General features: G+C 41.8%; 1 protein-coding gene across 5 annotated transcripts in view; it reads left to right on the forward strand.

Annotated features, from left to right (window-relative positions):
• The window catches only part of Ntrk3 (neurotrophic receptor tyrosine kinase 3), a 358,909-nt gene that overhangs the window by 234,417 nt on the left and 104,765 nt on the right, over positions 1-19,727 (forward strand). The window lies entirely within an intron of this gene.

Raw genomic sequence — 19,727 nt, forward strand, 5'->3', positions numbered from 1 at the left:
AGAGTGAGTTCCTGGTTGAAAGTCGGTACACCATCCTCTAGTTTCTCGGAGAAGCACGGTTTCGTGGTAGTTAGGAATGTGCACGCCAGAAGCACTTCCCTAGGGCTCAAATCTCTTGTTCTGCTTATTAGCCACTGTGGAGCATCAGGGAAGTTACTCAACCTCTTTGTCTCATGCCTTCTCCCTGGAGAAATTAGGCAACTATGCTTTTATGGTTTAAGGAAAATAGACGCGACCAAAACTCCGAATAGTGCCCCTTGTATCGCTAGCTCTCAGCCAGTGCCAGTTTGGATGATTTTCTTCTTGGTTTTCCCAAGCATGTGGATATAGTTTACCTTTGGGGCTTGGGCTCTGCGTGTGGACTCTTTAGTTAACAAGTTCAGAGTATTGCCTCTCAATTTGCCTGTGTCTAGTTCTAAGTTAGGTCCAGAACATTCCGTGTGTGCTCGTCCGTATCTGCTTCAAAAGCTAGTCAGTAGTTAGTGTAGAACTGACTCAGTGGAGAATTGGTTAAATAATACAAGATTTTTTTTTTTTTTGTCTTTTCCCCCTCTCCCTTTGTAGCTCTTGTTAATGTTAGGTAGAATCCAGGAGTCGTGTGCTCAGGTGCTGCCTTTCAAGTCTCTGGTCTTTGAAGGTTTTGCTGAATGCTGCATGAGAGGTTGGGGTTCACCGAAGGTCTTTTGAGCTTATTTGCCAAGCTCTGCTTCTCCTTCCCCTGGCACAGAGCCTGCCTTTTGCTTTTCTTTGTTAGTTCACCCTGGTTCTGGCTTAGCTGGGGTTTCACATAGTTTGACTACACTTGCTCATTTGCTATTGGATTTTAAGAACCAAGATGTTATGATTTGTAGGAAGTCAGCAAGATTCAAAGGGATCTGAGTTATCTAGGTTTTTGAAATCCAACTTGCCAGGTTTGGGGATTGAGCCCATCTTTACAATGGTGTCTTTCTGTATTTTGAGATGGACAATGAAACTTGGTCCCATTTGTCCATTTCTTTGTTTTCCTTCTCTGGGATCAAAAGTCTCCGTGAAGCTTGAATGCAGAGACCTCAAAGGCCTCCAAAACGGCAGGTCCTGTTTTGGGGCAGTTGGGGATGTTGCTATGTTGCTTGAAGTGAGGCTGTATTGTTTTCTGTGTCCTTTCTGACCCCTCAGTCATTGGGGTGAGAGTGGGGTGCAGAAACGTTATCGATCACAGAGTCACTGTTTTCTAAAGAGTCAGTCTGCCTGGGTCCTGTCTTGAACAAGATCTTCCATTATTCATCCTCAAATGAACTTAAGACTGTCCTTTTGACATTTTAAAGTAGTAAACGTTTTCCATGTGTTCCCAAGCTCTTCATAGCCCAAGGAATAGAAAAAACTTCAACATGCCTAACTTCAAGATTTTGATTTTATGGGAGCACTGTCTTTTATAGAGAAGGATTCCCTCTATACTACCATCTCCATGGACACTTCCAATAATGGATTCATAACCTCTGCTGGTTTATTATTACATCAGTTTATGAATATTTATGCTTTTATTTTTTATCAAAAAGTATTTTCATTTAACAAGTGGTGTGTATGTATATGGACAAGAACTTAGTATTGTTAAGATGGCAACACTCCAAAAATTGATCTAATATTTAACACAGTCTCTATGAAAATGTAGCCTGCTTTTTTAAAAACAGAGATCTACACACCAGGTCTGGAATTTGTATGGAAATCGAAGAAACTCAATAGTCTTACAATCTTCATAATTGAGGAAGATATTGGAGGGTTTAACTCCTCAATTTTAAAACTTATCACAAAGCTATGGTAACTGAGCCTATGCAGTATTGCCATAAGGATAGGCATGGGGATCAATGGAGCAGAATTGAATGTCTAGAAATAGAAAATGTGTACATTTGTGGTCTACTGATTTACAATAAAGACTCCAAGACAACCTAATAGAAATCGAATAGTTTTTCAACAAGAGTTGCTGGGACAACCAGATAGTCACATATAAAGGAAGTTACATTCCCTGACACATACAATGTACAAAAATTAACTTGCTGTTGTCTCAAGTTCTAAATATAAGAATTCAAATGATTGGAAGGAAATTATGTAACACATCTCTGTAGATTTTGAATAGGCAATGGCTTCTAAGAAGTCACAGTGAAAACATGAACAAGAGAAAAATGTGTACACTGGAAACTTCTTTTTCTGTACTAGTATGAAGGTATGAATTTAGATCTTCAGAACCCATGCCAGAAGCTAGGCATGGCAGTGAGCACCTGTGATCTTAGTGCTGGGAAAGCAGAGGCTAAAGGATTTCTTAGGATTCATTGGTTAGCAGGTTCAGCCAGTTGGTGAGCTCTAGGTTCAGGGAGAGGACCTTGTCTCTGAATACTAAGGTGGAGAACAATTGCTGAAGATACTTTGTATCAACCTCTTTCCTACATGCACACACATGCAGATATATGCACACACACATGAATTTGTGCATCTCTCCACACACATATACACACACTCCACACATTTTTATATACATACGTACTCCACATATTTTTATACATATACACATTAACACACACATAAAGATAAATAAAAAGGAAAAATAAACTTTAGAAGAGGAAGCTTTTGTATTTCAAAGAACATAACATACAAAAAAGAAAGAATAACCTAAAAGTGGGATAAAATATCCATATACCACATATCTGATAAGGGAACAGAATCCAGGGTACCTAAGGAACACTCAAAAACTAGGTAAAATGATATCTAGTAGGAAAATATAGGCAACTAATTTCCATAGACATTTCTCTGAAGAGCTACGAATAGAAAATAAGCCTATGATCCAAGTACAGCATAGCTAGTTACTGAGAGTACAAATCAACATTGATCTATCAGTTCACTCTAGAATGACTTAAACAGGGGGAGATAATAATAAAAGTGTTGACAAGGAGGTAAGAAAATTGAAGCCTTCAATATGGCTTATAGTAAATAGTCTGGCATTTCTTCAAAACATTGAGCTTTAACTTTTAATCAACCAAGTCTGTGTTGAAAGAATTGAAAAAAGGGCTTTATGAAAAGTCCTGTATGTGAATGTGCATGGCAGTTATTAAGAAGGACTTAGATGTGGAGTCAGTGTATCAACTGAAACACATTTTACAGATCATGTATACATATGTGTGTGTGTGTGTGTGTGTGTGTGTGTATGTATGTATGTAAATAAAACTGGTGGCAAGGCTAGACTGTAGAGTACCAGTAGCAAGAGAAGGCCTACAGATTTGACTGTGCATGGTGCCGGACAAGCACAGTGGTGAGCATCCTTAAGTTATAGGCTTGATGGTAAGATAAGACTATCTTCCTAGGCGTCCAAAAAGCAACTCTTTCCCCCAACACTTTGCAAAGGTCAGGGTGCGAATGCTGTAGCTCGCCAGTGCCCTAATAATAATTTATCAGAACATCATTTGACAGGTGTTCACTAAAACATTCTTAGATGCAAGTCAACAGCTTTATGACCAAACTCATTTTGTGAAATGGTAGGTTGAGGATGAAGGAAAAAAGCTGTCAAGGGTGCTTGACATACACTGTCTGGACGTAGAGAACCTTGGGGGAGTTTTGAGGGTGGTAGAAATGGCCTTCCTCTACTATAGCGTGCCACGTCTGAGGCTCCGTGGCTCGGCGTCTGAGGCCAGTGTTGCTCCCCCTCCTCCCTAGCAAGGCTTTTCTTCCCAGACTTGTTGGAACCTGATTATGTGAGGCAGTAAATCACTGAAGTCCATAACAAATCTCGTTTGACATTTTTATCTTGACTCTTCTGGGGGCCTTTAATTAGCATGATTGCTGTGCCAGCGATTGCTCCAATGGACTCTGCGTTGCTCAGAGTTGGCATAATGGCTATTGAAGTTTCTCTGGTTACTATTTCTGGTCATCTAGGAAAGTCTCTGATTAAAAGTAATTAAACTCTCTAATGGGGTATAATAAGGGACTGTTCGTAGTGAGTTTACATGAATTTAAAAACTGCATTAGAATATGCATTCATATGGTTCTAAAAAAAAAAATCTCACTCCTAGGAGTATTATAGAGGTTGTTTTCCACCATGGCTCCCACAGCCTTGGCACACAAAACCATGGGCACCCCAGCTGACATAGTCAGTGCCCCACAGCACAAGTAAGCCAATGTGCCCATGGCTATGTCACTCACAGTTTTGTTCTCCAAGTCACAGTAGACAGATGTGAAAGTCTCTGCTGTTCTTTATGGTCAGTGGACTTCGAGTAGAATCAAAATATGCTATGGTTGAAAACACAAGAGTGGTTAGCACCCACGTTCCTAAATCAGCTCCCAAAGTATAAGTGTCGGTGAAGTGCGGGTTGCAGTGTAATGCTCCCCTTACACATGTTATAGCAATAATCCCTAATGGGGGTGATTCTGCATCAGGGGACATGTTACAATGTCTAGGGGCATTATTCATGGTTACAGTGGGTTGCGGGAAACTATTACTGTCCAGTGAACAGAAGCTAGGTCTATTGTCAAACATCCTGCAAGACACAGATCACCCTCCAGTGGCCACTAATTACCCAGTCCATGATGTCAATTGTGCTGACATTGAGAAATTCTTCTCAGTCAAAGATGACTTTTGTATTTTGTGACAAAAAATGCATATTTGTGAAAGAGAAGGCAGGATGATTCTATTTGCATTTTGCCAGTTGAAAAACTAAAACTTTGAGATGTGGTAATGGGGCCACATCCACTGACTGATGGTTTATCAATTTATCATTATTTGTACACATCGCATTATGGTATGATGTGAGCTTGGGGGCCTTTACAAGTGCCCTAGAAGGCCGCAAGTCTTATCCAAATGCCCATGCTATAGCTTTTCCAGACTTTGTAACTAGGAAAGGTAGTGCAATTAATTATGTATCTTCCTCCTAGGAACCAAGAAACACCCCCAAAGTGTCATGGTAAGGCTTGTTCATGTTTAATATTTGGAAAAATCTAAGGCCTTTACCGTGGGCAAGAATGTGACTGCCTTTATAGTCTGAAACTAGCTCAGACATTCAAATTCTTTGGGGCCGTGGTATTTACAAAAGGTGTGACATGCGTTTTGTGTGTGAAATAGGGATGGGATATGGGATTTGGAATGAAAACACATGATCAGTCAGTCAACATTCCTATTACAAGCAATCATCCTGCCCTTCAATATCCAAGTGCCCTGTTTGCACAGGTATTCAAGGCATGTACTTTCTATGACCTCTCGGTGCAGTGGGATACCAAGTCATAGAGGGCCGCCCAGAGCCATTAATTCCTTGTTCCTGCGTTCACATCATCATTGCCTGGGAACTTGGAAGGAGCTGTAGACTAGATGGATCCTGCGGAGCCAACTCATTGTTTTCTGGTCTTCTCACTCCTTAGTTTCTTCCCCAGATCATGCATGACTATGTGGTCACACACTGCCCACAGGTCACTTCTAGATTCTGTTGAGTGTGGTTCATATTGAGTGTGGCCAGGAACTGGAATACACTTCCTGAACCCCCTAGGTCCTGAAGTGCAAGTAACAGCACAAAGCCCTTGCCACTCTAAAACTGATGTGGCCATGTTGCACATCTCTGCAGCTTCTGCAGCTTTTCCAGCCTCCAGGGGAAGGATAACCACCCCTGTAATGCAGATGGGAAGGCTGAGTTCGCTACCATGTGAGTTGTGTGACCACCACCTCCAAGTGTTACCGAGAGTTTGCCCCTTTATCTGCTGCCACATCAATCACAGGAATGACATTTTGCTCTAAGCTCCTCAGTCAAGACAGCTGTTTGCATCACCAAATACAGAAGAGGAAATGGGCCACTGAGCACTGACTGTGTTGGGCTGTCTTTATTGTCTGCTGCTCAAAGTAGCAGGCATGTTAAGGATGTTAGAAAATACAAAGAATTCATACAAAACATCAAAGTTCTAAGCATAAACCAGGACCGGCCTTGGTTCTTCCACTGAGTGTTATCAAGTCAAGAGAGCAGGCTCTGGGCTGTAGTGTTCCAAACTGGGAGCTGCCAGGGTCTTAAAGCCCTGGTTTAAGGTTCCCAATACCTATGCTTAGTACTGATATACTTAGGGTAGCAGGCATGTACTCTACAGTCCGTGCTGACTTATGACTGGTTATTTGAGTCCTGCAATGTTATTAATGGATCCTACTGCTATTCACACTGGAGAATTTTGGAAAAGAGTTCCAGACCCTATTTCCTCTTCCCCCTTCTACATTTAATCAATTGTCGGCTTTTAGATTTGCATAAATTCTGCCTTTGGCTTGCTCCACTATCCTCTTTCTGGGCTCTCCGGTAATCTCATCACTGGTTTATTGCTTGTCCGTTCTGGTACAGCCACCTTTAAAACCAAGTGTCAGCAGCTGCAGTGCCCGGGTTCAATAGTGCCCACTGTCTGTATATATATATATATATATATATATATATATATATATATATATATATATAGCTAAGAATGGTCTTTACATTTTTAAATGGTTGGACAGATTCAAAAGAAGAATCGTCTTTTTTAACATGTGAAAATTACATGAAATTCAAATTTCAGTGTCCATAAATAAAGTCAACTGGAATCCAGCCACTCTCATTCACTCCCCGTTGCCTGAAGATTTGCTTTCACACTGCCATGGCAGAGCTGAGCAGTTGCAATGGAGACCGTATGGCTCAGCAAAGCCTAAGATATTTATGATCTGGTGGCTGGCCCCCACTCTCTGCAGCTCAGCCCAGCCTAGGCTCTGCTAATCTTCCCTTTTTCCCCCTTCCATTCAGTCCATGCTCTCAAGCCACACTGTCTTCTAAATCCTTCAGGATTCACCTACTGCCCAGACTCTTGAGAGTCTTCATTGTCTGCTCCAAGTTAATCAGTTCTGTAGTCTCTCATCCTATGCATGGCGTTCCCTTGAAGGAGGCTGGTTCGCTACTGCACTTAGCTCCCAGGAATGTTCCACCACTCATTCTGCACTGTATTTAGAAAAATGCAAGCCCTTTTTCTGTGGTTTTCTGGCCGTTTCCACCTCCCCTGTAGCAGGATGGAGGTGCATGGTGTGTGAGGGCAGTTGGTGAATTTGCTTCCGCAGGATCGTCTTGGGTTGCTCTGGGTATGGTGTGAGAATTTATGGGGCTTTTGTTCACACAAACTTCCACAGCATTGTTTGTTTTTAAAAGTAGGTAACATATTTCAGCAGCTGGGAATCATTTTAACACGTGCAGCGGATAAACCATTGCCATCAGCTGAAGATGCATTATTTCATCCGCATCTGTCACAGTCATGTCTCTATCTGTTGACCTATCGTGCATCTGTCTTCATTTTTCTACCGACCTCTCAGTCTGTCAGTCTTCCTCTCTCTGTTTATTGATTTGTACCACTTCCTGCTTCTAACATCGCTGCACTGTGTATCTGCAGCGTAGTCCCGTGGCTGGTGATGCCCCATTTCTAGGAGGGGACCGACAGCCCTACACAGTGGTCCTGATTTCACCACTAAGCCTCTTCCTACTTCTCGCTCGACTCCTGCTTTATGTTCCAGGGAAATTATACACCTTGCTTTTCTGGGAATGTCATCCCTCTTTTGGTTTTCTAGAAATGCCGTAGCAAAGTGCCATATTTTAGAGCAGAAGTAATTTCACATCTCATAGTTTCAGGGAGGAGAAGCAAACACAGTGTGGTAGCAGAGTCACGTTTCCATTCAGGGTTGGAATAGCAACTCCACGCCAGCTGTCTCCCAGCTTATAATGCTTTACTGGTGGTCTTGGGCATCTCTCAACTCGAAAATGCCTGACCTAGATCTCTGCCTTCATGCTTATATAGCATTCTTCCTATGTCTCTGTTTCTGTCTGTGCCTCTCTGTGTCTGTGTCTGTCTGTTTTTCTATATCTCTATGTTTTGCTCTGCTTTTCTCTCTGTTTCTCTCTCTCTCTCTCTCTCTCTCTCTCTCTCTCTCTCTCTGCGGGTGTGTGTATATACACATGTCCAGATCTCCCCTGGTTTATTATGTTTTATCAAGGAAACAGTCTGTGTTGAATTCTATTCAATACTGATTATTTCCACCTTGTTTCGAAATAAGTCCCATTCCGAGTTCTTGGGGGTCACTGCAGTCATAATAGTCACCACCCTCGCCTTGCTCTGCTTTTCCATGCTGTACCCCTGCCTTGCTCTGGGATTGTATCCCCATACCTTTCCATATTTCTCACCTCATCTTTCTCCCACTTGTGATCACGTGGTTGTTGTTTACTTTTACTAAATTCCCTTCACTGTTGGTGAGTACCTTTCTAGATGCCACACACAGATCTCTCCAATCACAATTATTTGTCATTGAACCCAAGTGAGCTATGAAGTTTTTTCTTTTCTTTCCCGTGGCTCCTGGAAGGCTGATACTGAGTTGTTTGTGGGTGTTCTTCCAGGAGGCTTAGAGAAAGGCTGCTCTCATACTCTTGGCCCTGGATTTTAGAGGATTATTTTGCTAACAAGTTTTTCTTCCTTGTTTGATTATTCTGTCTCCCTTTCCCCAACTACATGTTTATGGGCATCAGAGGCCCCCAGCATGTGTCAGTTATGTGGAGGTTTGAGGCACCGTGAAAACAGGGCTTTGAGGGCTTGTGGAGGTGTCTGTTTCAAGTTCTATAGGGACCACAGGTACTCAGGCTTTGTGCCCCTCACAGCATGGGTCACACAGGTCCTCTGCAAGTGGGTAGGCATAACGAAGTGGCCATTTATGGTTACTTTTATTTTATGTTGCTGATGATCAAACCCAGGGCCTTGGACATGCTGGGAGAAATGATCCATCACTTAACTGCAAGCCTAGGCCTAATATTTCGAGTTTAATCTAGGTCTTTGCACCCCCCCCCAAATGGATATTGTTTCTGTCTATGTGTGCTCTCATTGTTTCTTTTTTAAATGAAGGTCAAAAGAAAACCTCCCAATAGATGTTGTTCCTGACATGTATCTGTAGATCTCTCTTCCCCCTTCTTCCCCTTCTTGGTCATCTTCATTAATTTCATTGTTCCCTCTAATCAAGGGACTCTGGAACCAGTAAAGCAATGTGTAGGTTTATGCTATTTAATTTTTAGGACTGTCAATTTGGAATGTGCCAGCACTCTGATTCTATTATCCCAGGCCCTGTTCTAAGATAATCTGCTTAAAATTGATACCGGCTAGGATTTGGACTTTATTGATTACATTTCCTGCTAGACTCTGGCCTTGGCTTCTTGCTGACCACATTCTGAACACTATGGCCATGACCTCAGGAAAAGTCAGGCACCCTAGGGTACCAGGCAGGACTTGAAGATTTTGGTTCTAGGGTTGTACAATCAAGTTGGATATAGAAAGTGTTGATAGTAAGGTAACATTTTTTACATACTTCACAAGGTTATTTTGAGGCTAGCATAGTAATCATTTATGATCCCTAAAATTGTTTTCAAATGTCAAGATAGTAAAGTAGGATTTGAGAATAATGTGTTATATTGTTACATAGATTCACATAGAGACAGAAATCAAATCACATAGTTCTACAAAGCGAGTCTATTCTTCAAAAATATAGCTTATCTTATAGGAAATAGAGAGGTTTAATTTTTCTTCTGCATAATATGCAGAGGGTTTAAGAGCAGAGGAACTAAGATGAGAAAGGCTGGCCTCTAATCCTGGTTCTGCATTTTATTAAAGGGAGACTTGTCTTGAACTATTGAGTCCTTCCAACTTTAGTTTTCCCATCTACAAATTGGGTGCCATAACCATCCCCATAACATAAGAATGCTAGAGAAAGTATACGAGGAATTCGGTGGATGGCATTGAACTTGTTGCCTGGGCAGGTGTAAATGATTATAGATATTGATCATAAAGTTTTATTTATTAAAAAAAACTGTTTGAGAAGTGAGAAGGAAACATATGAAAAGTTTCATTGCTGTGTATATATTTAAAATGGTTTCAGACAATGGAGCAAATAATGCAGACATTCAAAAGTCACTGCCAGACGATCTAAAGAAAGTGACCCCAGATGGTTTAAAAGTTGAGTAGGAATTGGATAAGAAGAATAAGCTCGAAACTAAGTAGCTAGGATGTTGGCATTCCAGAGGAGTTAGGATAGAAGCAGAAAGGTGCAGGTGTGGTCAGTTAAGTTTACCTGGACCAGAAGTGTGAATAGGGGAGGAGAGGAGAAGGCTGGGGTGGCTGCTGAAAACAGGGTACGGTGTGAGTGTGGTGGCAGCCTGTTCTTGTGTGTGCTGGGGCCCGGGGAGATACAGGGCACTTTCTCACAGACAGCTTCTGAACAGGGTGATGGATGTTAAATGTGCTGTCTTCCTGATCCAATTAGATAATGATATATGAGATGAATTCATGTAATGAATGGAATCTGGGAAATGTGTTAAGAAGATCCCAAATAGTGACCTTAAAGTAAGAGTGGGAGGTGAGAAAGCATGCGACGGCCCTTGGTAAAATGTGCCGTGTCCCAGCTGTGGATGTGAGTGCTCTTGTTTCTCTTTATAGGAGCATCTATGGCATAGATGATAATATCCTTATGTAACAGAAGGGAAATTAAGGCTCAGAGAAGTTCAATAATTTGCTCAAGACTTTGTCGTCACATCTAATCGATAGGCAGTAGGGAACAGGGATTTGAAAAGCCAGGTCAGTCTGTCTCTAGATCTTGGTGTTATTCTTTTACAAAGCAAGGATTGGAATGTGTACATTTATTACAAAATAAATATGGGAAACCTAATATTTAATTAAATATAGGAGATAAGGAAGACATTGGCAAGAAGTGAGGATGGACCCAAGTGCTTGTGTCTGGGTAATTGTAAGGGTGGTGTTGACTTTAAGTATGTGACTCTGCAGACCCATATGGAGATTGGTTTGGATTGGGTAGAGACCAAGATTCGGCACTCCCTGAACTCTCCTAGTTCTGCTGCTCTCAATGCTGCTGCTACTGGGGGTATTGGTGATTGCCGAACAAAACTTTGAGTCTCCAAGGGTAAGAGGATCCTTGAGAAGCCACCACAAAGAGTGGGTGAAGTAGAAAAGCCAATGGAAAGAAAGACAGAAATTGACTGAAGCTGTGCACTATTAGGCATTGGGGAGTCAGAAAGCCACACTGTGTGGCAGGATCAAGTTGAAGAAGAGCGGAGAAATTTGGTCATGGGTTCAACATTGGTAATCTTTAAAGTTTTTTGTGTCTTTTCTATGAATCTGGAGTTTGCATTATGTAAGAGAAACTGTGACTATTCAGTAATATTTGGTATTAGGGTTGGAAGTAAATTGTGAGAAATCTTGGTCCTTAAATGAATTAAGGAAATAGGATGTCTCAGAATGGAACAGTGATGTGTAGGGCATTGTCTTTTCTTTTTATTAGGTTAGAAACTTGTTGCATGGGCACCCCAAAAGGTAGAGGTGACCATAAGTAGATTTCCGAAAACAGAAGAAACAGATTAGGAATGAGATAAAACGCTGGAGATAGAGATAACTAAGGAAAGGGGATGGAGTCTAGGGAACGTGTTTATATGTCCCCAAGCAGTGACCCTAAAGGAGGAGTCGGTGGTGAGAAAACATAAGCTTGGTGAAATGTGCCAATTTTCAGTTGTTGGCCTGAGAGCGTTTTTAACGGGAAAGGAGATTGGATGGAAAGTATCAGTGAAAACAGTTAATTTTATTACCAAGGAAATACATTTTTCATTGCATGCAGAAAGAAAACAAAGTGCCTGGGCTTTGATCCAGACGGTACAGTAAGTTCATGCTTAGTGTACCTCCTCTGTAGCAACTATACAGCAATAACAGAAAACAGGAGACATGGCTGGCCGGCAAAACAAGTAAATAACCTTGCGACCAGAAACGGTATGGAAAATAAAAGATGATGAGCAGAGGACCATTTGTTCTTGTGATGTGGCCAAAGTCTAGAAGCAAACATAATGACAAATATGTGTATTTATCTCTGGAAAGATCTTCAGAAATGCATATGCTTCAGATTGCCCAGAGATCAGAATAGCAGCCTCTTCTCAAAACTATGCGTTAGAGACACAGGCTATTATATGGAATAACTGTCCCCGCCCCAGTCGCCTCCCCCCAGAGAATAATGTTCTCCTCTCTGAAAGCACAGACATTCTGCCTGTTAGGTAAGGTACTCTTGTTCAAGCTGTTGTGCTGTATTCCCAGTATCATCCTGTAGGGGCGCCAAGCAAATATGGGATTTTCTTCAAAAGCTCCAAAAGGCTACCTGGCAACAACATTAGGAACAAATTAGAAAATGCAGGGAACCTGGTCTGCTCTTCAGGCTGATGAGAGAGAGGGAGTTGATTGGGAGAAGGGGAGGGATATGGGAGGTGGTGGCGGGGAAGAAACAGAAATCTTAAAGAAAGAAAGAAAGAAAGAAAGAAAGAAAGAAAGAAAGAAAATGCAAGAGATTGGTAAGGGAGAAAATGTAGAAGAAAATCAGAAAATTTTTCCCATTCTCAAGGTAAACTGTAATATAAAATTATAAAATACATAAAATATCCAATGATAAGGATGGTTACTGACTAGACTTTCATACAAAAATAATCTATAAATCTTAGGTAATACAGTATGACAAGAAAAAGAAGCCTTGGGAAGAGAGAGCTGACAGTCCTCACTGTGAATACTGTATGTTCAGCCTAGAGAGAATATCAAAGGGTTATTTGTAAATGGACTGTTTCAACTTACTAAGATGTTCTACAAATTGATAAAACATAATAGATGAACGAACATAAGTACATTTCTACCTTTACACTTCGATAACACCAACACCCAGGAGTGTGAAAGCAAAGGGCTACAAGTTCAAAGCCAGCCTGTGCTTCACACTAAATTCCAAGTCAGCCTGGGTCACATAGTAAGACTCTATCTAAAAATCAGAACAGTGGCCAATGAGAAGACTAAGCAGGTTAAGGAGTTGGTGGCAAGTTTGGTGACCTGAGTTCAATCCCAGGAACCCACATGGTAGAAGGGGAGTATTTAGTTTCATAGGCTACCTTCTGACCTCCACATAAGTCCCATGGCACATGCCCTTTCCCCCACAAAACAAACAGATGTTTTAAGAACAGCAAAAAGCATATTACCTAAACACAATCAGAAAAATTTAACTTACAACAAATAACATCTGGCAAAATGAAATAAAATAAAACATATACATTAAAAGGTATAAACACAACAAGAGATGTGCCAACTCCAATATTATTAGAGGATAAATAATATAAGACAGTAATGAGTATAAAATGAGTATGAAAATACAGGCATGAACGTATAATATGTATATAGGCTGTAGATTTCATTTCCAGTATTAAATGAGACAGCAAACATAGAATAAAGTTAACGAATGAAAGCTACAGTCAGCAACATAAGAAAGTATCCTGTTTTGCTGAATGTAGGGGTACACACTTGTAAGCCCAACACTTGAGAAGTTAGCGCAAGAGGCTCAGGAATTCGAGGCCATGCTTACTGCATAGCTACAGTAACTGGATAGTTGGATGCACAGCAGAGAGGTATGGAAATCTGGATTTTTGTGTATGCCGTTGTAAATTAGCATGCAAGGGAGAAACAATTCAAAAGCTAATGTAACTTATCTCATGTCAGCCACAAAATAACGAATAGCATGAGGTTTAAAAGAAAAACGTTTGTTTTCAGCAGGCTTCTTATTTTAAAGTAGTTTTCGTTTGTCAGAAGAGTTTCAATAGTCAATGAATTGTTTGTGTTCTTCTGTCATTCAGTCTCTCCCATTGGAGTCGTTCTCGATTATCAGTACACACTCACGAGCATCAAGAAGCCAGTGCTGGTCCAGTCCCATTAAGCAAAGGCAATGCTATTCTGATTTTATGATCTCCTGCCCCAGTGCCTTTTTTCTGACCAAACTGCATTTAGTGACCAAGTCTCTTTAACCTGTCTGGGCAGGTTTAATGAAGAATGTCTCACACCGTAGGCTTATCAACAGGGGTGCTGGCGTTGAGGGAGGAATAACATAGAGAGGCAGTATTATTCTTATCACAACATGTCAATATATATACTTAACAACATTTGAGTGACCGTGGGGATGCTAGCCCTGATCTTCTGCTAGGATGGATGCTGGGTTTTTTACTGGAAAGTTGCACAACTCCCCTTTTCCTCACACTTGAGATATTCACCAAGAACAGCGTGTTCCGCATCCTTGAGGGAAGAGCCCCCGCATAAAGTCTTTAGAATTGTTTTGTATGGAGAATAGGCATTTAATAAGAGAATGTGATTTGACTTTGAGAAGGGAAATAGTCCTTGAAATAGATTATAACTAACACAAAATGAAAGATTAATACATTTGAGCTCATGATTATTTTTTGTAGCCCAGTCTTGTCTGTAACTTGTTGCAATGCCTCTGCCTCAGAGGCTAGAGTGCTGGTATTACAAGCTTGTACCAACACTCCCAGCATCTGACTACATTAGTTTACCTCCTTCAAACCATTGACCTTTATATAAAGTTAATAGACAAACGCTAGACCAAGAGAACACATTCCAGTGAGTGCGGCCAACAGAGAATTTGCATACAGAATAAATAAGAGTACTCAGCACGGAGAAAAGGATAACACTGTGTTTTTAACTCAGAAATTTATGTTGCGATTACAAAGTACTAGCTACTACTCTTCAGTTAGGAAGGACAACTGTCCAATAATACCAGGTTTGGAATTTCAGGGCAAGATGTTCATCCACTTAGTGATCGCAGGAATGTGAGTTTTATGAACTTGGGGAGAATACTCAGCCGTAGAGTGGAGCTCAGGATTTATATACTCCAAAGGAAGATTCTCGAAAGATGTGCTTCTCCAATGTTCCCGTGCACCGAACACGAAGAGCTTTTTAAAACGCAGATGTTGATTCAGTGATCTGGAAACACCTTTGCTTCTACCAAACTCCCAGCTGTTGCTCAAGCTGCTGGTTCAGGTTCCCATGCTGGATCTGAGTGGCAAGGCTCTAGAGCAGAGGGAGTAAACCCTGGGAGCCTGACCCCTGCCTGCTTTTGCAAATGAAGTTTCTTGGAGGGGGAAGGTGTTCTGTTTACTTCTTGTCTGTAGCTGCTTCCAGGCCACAGTGGCAGAATTTGGTAGATGCTAAAAGAACTATACAAGTTCCATAGCCCTTGGCAGGAATATTGCTGTTGTTCCAGAGTGTTGCTCTCACAGGTGTGTAGACTTTTATCATGACAATTATTCTGACTTTAGGAAAACAACTAACAGTTGATAGAACTAGAAAGTAATTTGCAACCTTAATACAAGGAATGCCATCAATTCAAAAGCAATAAATGATTGGGGATAATAAATAAATAAATGGAGATCTAGCTCAGTGGTTGAATACTTGTCTACCACACAAATAGCCCTCGGTTCCATTTCTGGAGCCATAGGAAAATAAAGCAGCAATAAAAACAAAGTTACTAGATAAAAACTAATGCACCAATACCGGAAAGCATCCTGTTTTGCTGGGCTTGATGCGTGGCGACACTTCGGGAGAGCACTACAGCCAGAGCAGACAGCTGCTGATCGCGTGATCCTTACTTTTGTCCAGGAAGGAGTGAGTGAGAAGGTGGGGAATAGGAAAGGGAATGAGACTATATAATAAAAGCCCCTTCCAGTGCTACAATTCCTCCAGCAAGACTCCAGCTCCTAAAAGTCCCTTTGCCTTCCCAAAGAGTGCCACCAACTGGGGACAAAATATTCAAATACATGAGTCAGTGGGGACATTTCTCCTCCAAACTGCTACGTTCCTCAGTTATATAGTAGCAAGTTCGAGGCTGGCTTGACTTCATGAGACCTTGTCTCGCAGAACAAAAAAATCAGTCTCATTTTAAAGCTTAAAGACTATGCAAAACAATACTATCATCTGGCTGTAGTCGGCCTATCGGAAGGAGTGCCTGGATCAGTTGTCCACTCCAGAGTAGGGGCTAGCTTTGCTGGGGAGAAACAGAGTGTAAGATACACAGGTGAGTTCTTGCTCATAATATAGTTATACTATAATAACATGGTAATAATAGATTGTCTTCAAAAGAGCTGAGAAGAAGGCACCAAAAGATTTTTTTAAAAAAAAAATGCTAATACTAGCCACTAAGCACAGAGTTGTGAAATTCTCTATACTTTATTGATATTTTAAACATTTGAAAAGAGTCCAAAGAATCAAGAAACAGGAAAACGCATACTTAACATAAAAGATATTTTGAAGTGAAGGAAAGAAATGCAGATGATCTATTAATACCTGGGGTTTTCCTCCCTGCCAATTGATCAAGAAAAAGAGATAGGTGCCCAACGACCTCTTGTTATCTCTCATAGAGCAATGTCTGCGGATCGTAGTGTTGTTTTATGATATCATTCTACAGAGCATGGGGTTCTTTGGCTCTGAATGGTGACTTCATTCATGCTATTGGTTAGAAGGGATTTTACCTTTTGGGGGACTAACAGTTCACTCGTGGAAGCCAAGACCAGGCTACTGTTGGGCAAGTCTTAATAATGCCAAGGACACTGCTCCTCAGCATGTTTTTCCCTTTAGAGTGAGACTCTTGTAGTACTCCTTGGAATAAGTCGAGAGCTCCAAGATTCTGCCAGGATGTCTGCTTAAATCTGAGAATCCCAGTGTTCTGTGTATACTTCCTCTCACCCAAACTTGGTTGCTTTCTGGTCTGACTTCCATAAGCATGACTGTATAAGAAGATGCCTTAGCCTTAGCCCCTTCCTTTAGAGCCAGATCCATACAACTAGAACCAAATTTGGCCTTGCAGATCGCTGGGCCAAGGACATCTCATTCCATATTTTCCCAGCAGTACTGGGATACTTTACAGAAGAGGGCACCCTATATTGAAGCCAGGGGACTATGCTCAGTATTCAGCCATGAAGCATATGATAGGGATCTTACAGCCTCAAGTACACTTCAGTATCCCATAGAAGCCTTTGCAGCATGTTTATTATGATATTGTCTATACCCCAGGAAATATAACAGCTATATTTCCACACCTTGTTCATATCGGGCCCTGTGGAGGATACAATTGCCACATTCATTTCTAGAGTGAGGTTTTGGTGGCCCCCAATATGTTTTCTTTTGTCTAAGAACTAGTTACATTTATTTAAGGTGTGTGTGTGTGTGTGTGTGTGTGTGTGTGTGTGTGTTTGCTAGAGTACATATGTAAATTCAGAAGCCAAATTATATGAATTATTGTTTTCCTTCTGCTATCATAGTTCCAAGGATTAAACTCAGGTCCTCAGGCTTGGATGCAAGCACCCTTACCTGCTGAGTCTTCTTACCAGCCTAAATATATTTTCTTATTGAGAACCTCATTTCTCAACCCAGTACCCCTCCTATGCATACAACTATCTTCGTGAGTGGTCTCTCATCTTTGAGATGACAAGCTTGATCTTCTGCTATAGAAGGACTTTCTTTGTAAATGTCAGTCCTGACTAGAGAAAGGAATGGTTTTGTGTTAAAGGAGCACTCAGTGAGTGCTGAGTGCCATTCCCACCGTGGCGTTTTTTAACATACAGGCATGACTTAATGACTGTTCATATGTGATAGTGTAGGGGAGCCCCAAGAGTGGAGGGACATGGTGAATGAGGAACCACACAGCTAGGCCACAGTGCACTGCTACATCTGCCTCAGCTGACTAGTGATTACTTTGTAGAAATATTGGCTGAGCCTTGCCAGACCCTTGGGTTTGTAAGACAAACTACAAATAAGGATATTTTAAGTGTGAAGTCTAAATTTTAAATTCTGGAAAGTAGAGTTTTGAAAGTTTTTTATAAATTCATTTGTTTGGGGTGGGAGAAGGAAGAGAGGAAGAAACCAAGCAGGGTGGGAATATGAGTGAGAGCGAGGGTTAGGGTTTAGGGTTAGGGTTCTAGGGTCATTCATAGCTAGTGTGCTAAGCTTGCTAGCTTGAACTACAGAAGGAAAGATGAGTTTCAAGCCATCTTGTCTGCAGCCAGCAAGGCTATGATTTGAGACTTGACATCTTGAGCCAACACTTCTGGACTTTCAATGAATTTGGTTACAGGAGAAAAAAGAGCTTATATTCCAAAGAAAAACTGCCCTAGCGAAGTAACGGTTCAGCCAGACACAGCCATAACCCAGACTCCCCAAGGCCATTGTGGTGATCCTCTCCCCATGAAGTTGGAGGAGACAGCACCTAGGCAGAAAATAAAGTGAAGAGACCTCTATACAGGATGGAACCTTTCTTCAACACTGTGAACTCTGTTCACACAGTGGCTAGGCCTGGGCACTGAGTGGATCTTCTGTCGGCTTTCCCATGCTTTCTGTAATCATGACTGTCCTGCAAATTGCTCCTCTCTCTAGACTCCTCCTGCCTCCTCCTCCTAGGTTAGTTTTTACCGTTCCTAGCCTGAACTCCAGGAAGTGATACCAAGTGTGGTTTGGGGCTCCTTACTCGAAGGCCCTAATCCAAGTAACTGGTTCCTCCCAGAGTGATGGAGATCCAGGGAAGAGTTGGTCTGTGACGTGTTCCATGGGAGAAGTGGCATGCATGGGACTATGTGGCTCTCCATAGAAGCAATTTGTGAGGAAAGAAACCAATCCTCTGCCCAGGGATTGTTGGAGGGGAGAGGTTCCTCTCCCTGGAGAAAATCCTAGCTTGGCTTTCTCTCTAACACCTAGTCTTAAGAACTAGTTTTCAGTAAGGAGCCTTTTTTTCACAAGTAGGTCATTTCACGTATTTTAGAAATATCTGGATTCAAGTTCAAATAAAATAACATTAGAAATTTCTAAAAATCTGATTGAGTTAATGCTATCCAACTTTTAAGATATTGGAGGATCACCAAGTAACTGTACCCAATGGCTGGTTTGATAATGAATCTTTGGTGATCAGCGGTATGTCTGTTGACAGGGGCTTTGCCCCAGGCTCTTTCTTTATCCTAGGTCTGCTGGAATCCTGGTTCAGGAGCAGTTATTGCTTCTCACCACTGGAGAAAGGAGGGGAGACTGCCGCAAGAATACCACGCTGACTAGGGTAGGGTAGGCCTCCTTCCAGACTTGCCTCGGCTTCTGCATCCCTTTTAATAAGCTACCCAGGACCTTAACACCAGAACCCTATGTATTTCAGTTCCTTCTTGTGATATAACAACTCTAGGGTGACAAATACATTCAAAGAGAGAGGATAGGAACGTTATCCAGTGGTGCCTAAAATAAACACTTTATGGAGACTAGATAACAAAGGGGAACAGAAAGAGGGGCCCTTGAGCTTCCGGAGTTAGGAGAAGAAAGTGTAGGCAGGAGACACAGAAAGATGCTTGCCACTACAGACGCTAGTGAGCAGGTAGCTGTTTGTCCGTCTGCAGGAAGAGATGCTTGGGGTTCAGACAAGTGCTGGGAAACAGAGAGGTTGGAGATTCTGGGCTTTATTTTGCATTTTACACAGCTATAGTAGTGAACTAGCCTAGCCTTGCTGCCGAGGATACGGAGGACTTGGCCATGCAGATTTAATTGGTTCTTGGTTCATTGGGGTTGGGTTCCCAAACCCCTTGCTCAATCCTTCGGGTGCTTCACTTCCCTTTCCTCCTCCCCACATCCTTACAACTCCCTTTTCCTCTCCTGGAGCAATCCTGGAATGTCTGGCTGGCTCCTCAGACTTTGACAATCCCTGATGTCCAGGCTCTGTTCTGAATTACAGAGGGCCCACGGTTCCTTTGTGCCGGATGACTCTCGGGAGAGCCGCTGACAGATAGAAGGTTTTTGTTGGGCCACCTGTGGACAAGGCCTTCTCAGGGCATGTGTTTGTCTCTCTCTAGCACTCTCTTTGC

This window comes from Microtus oregoni, unplaced genomic scaffold, assembly GCF_018167655.1.
Source record: "Microtus oregoni isolate MIOR12 unplaced genomic scaffold, Mior012 000000F_ref0000247, whole genome shotgun sequence".
Taxonomy (NCBI): domain Eukaryota; kingdom Metazoa; phylum Chordata; class Mammalia; order Rodentia; family Cricetidae; genus Microtus; species Microtus oregoni.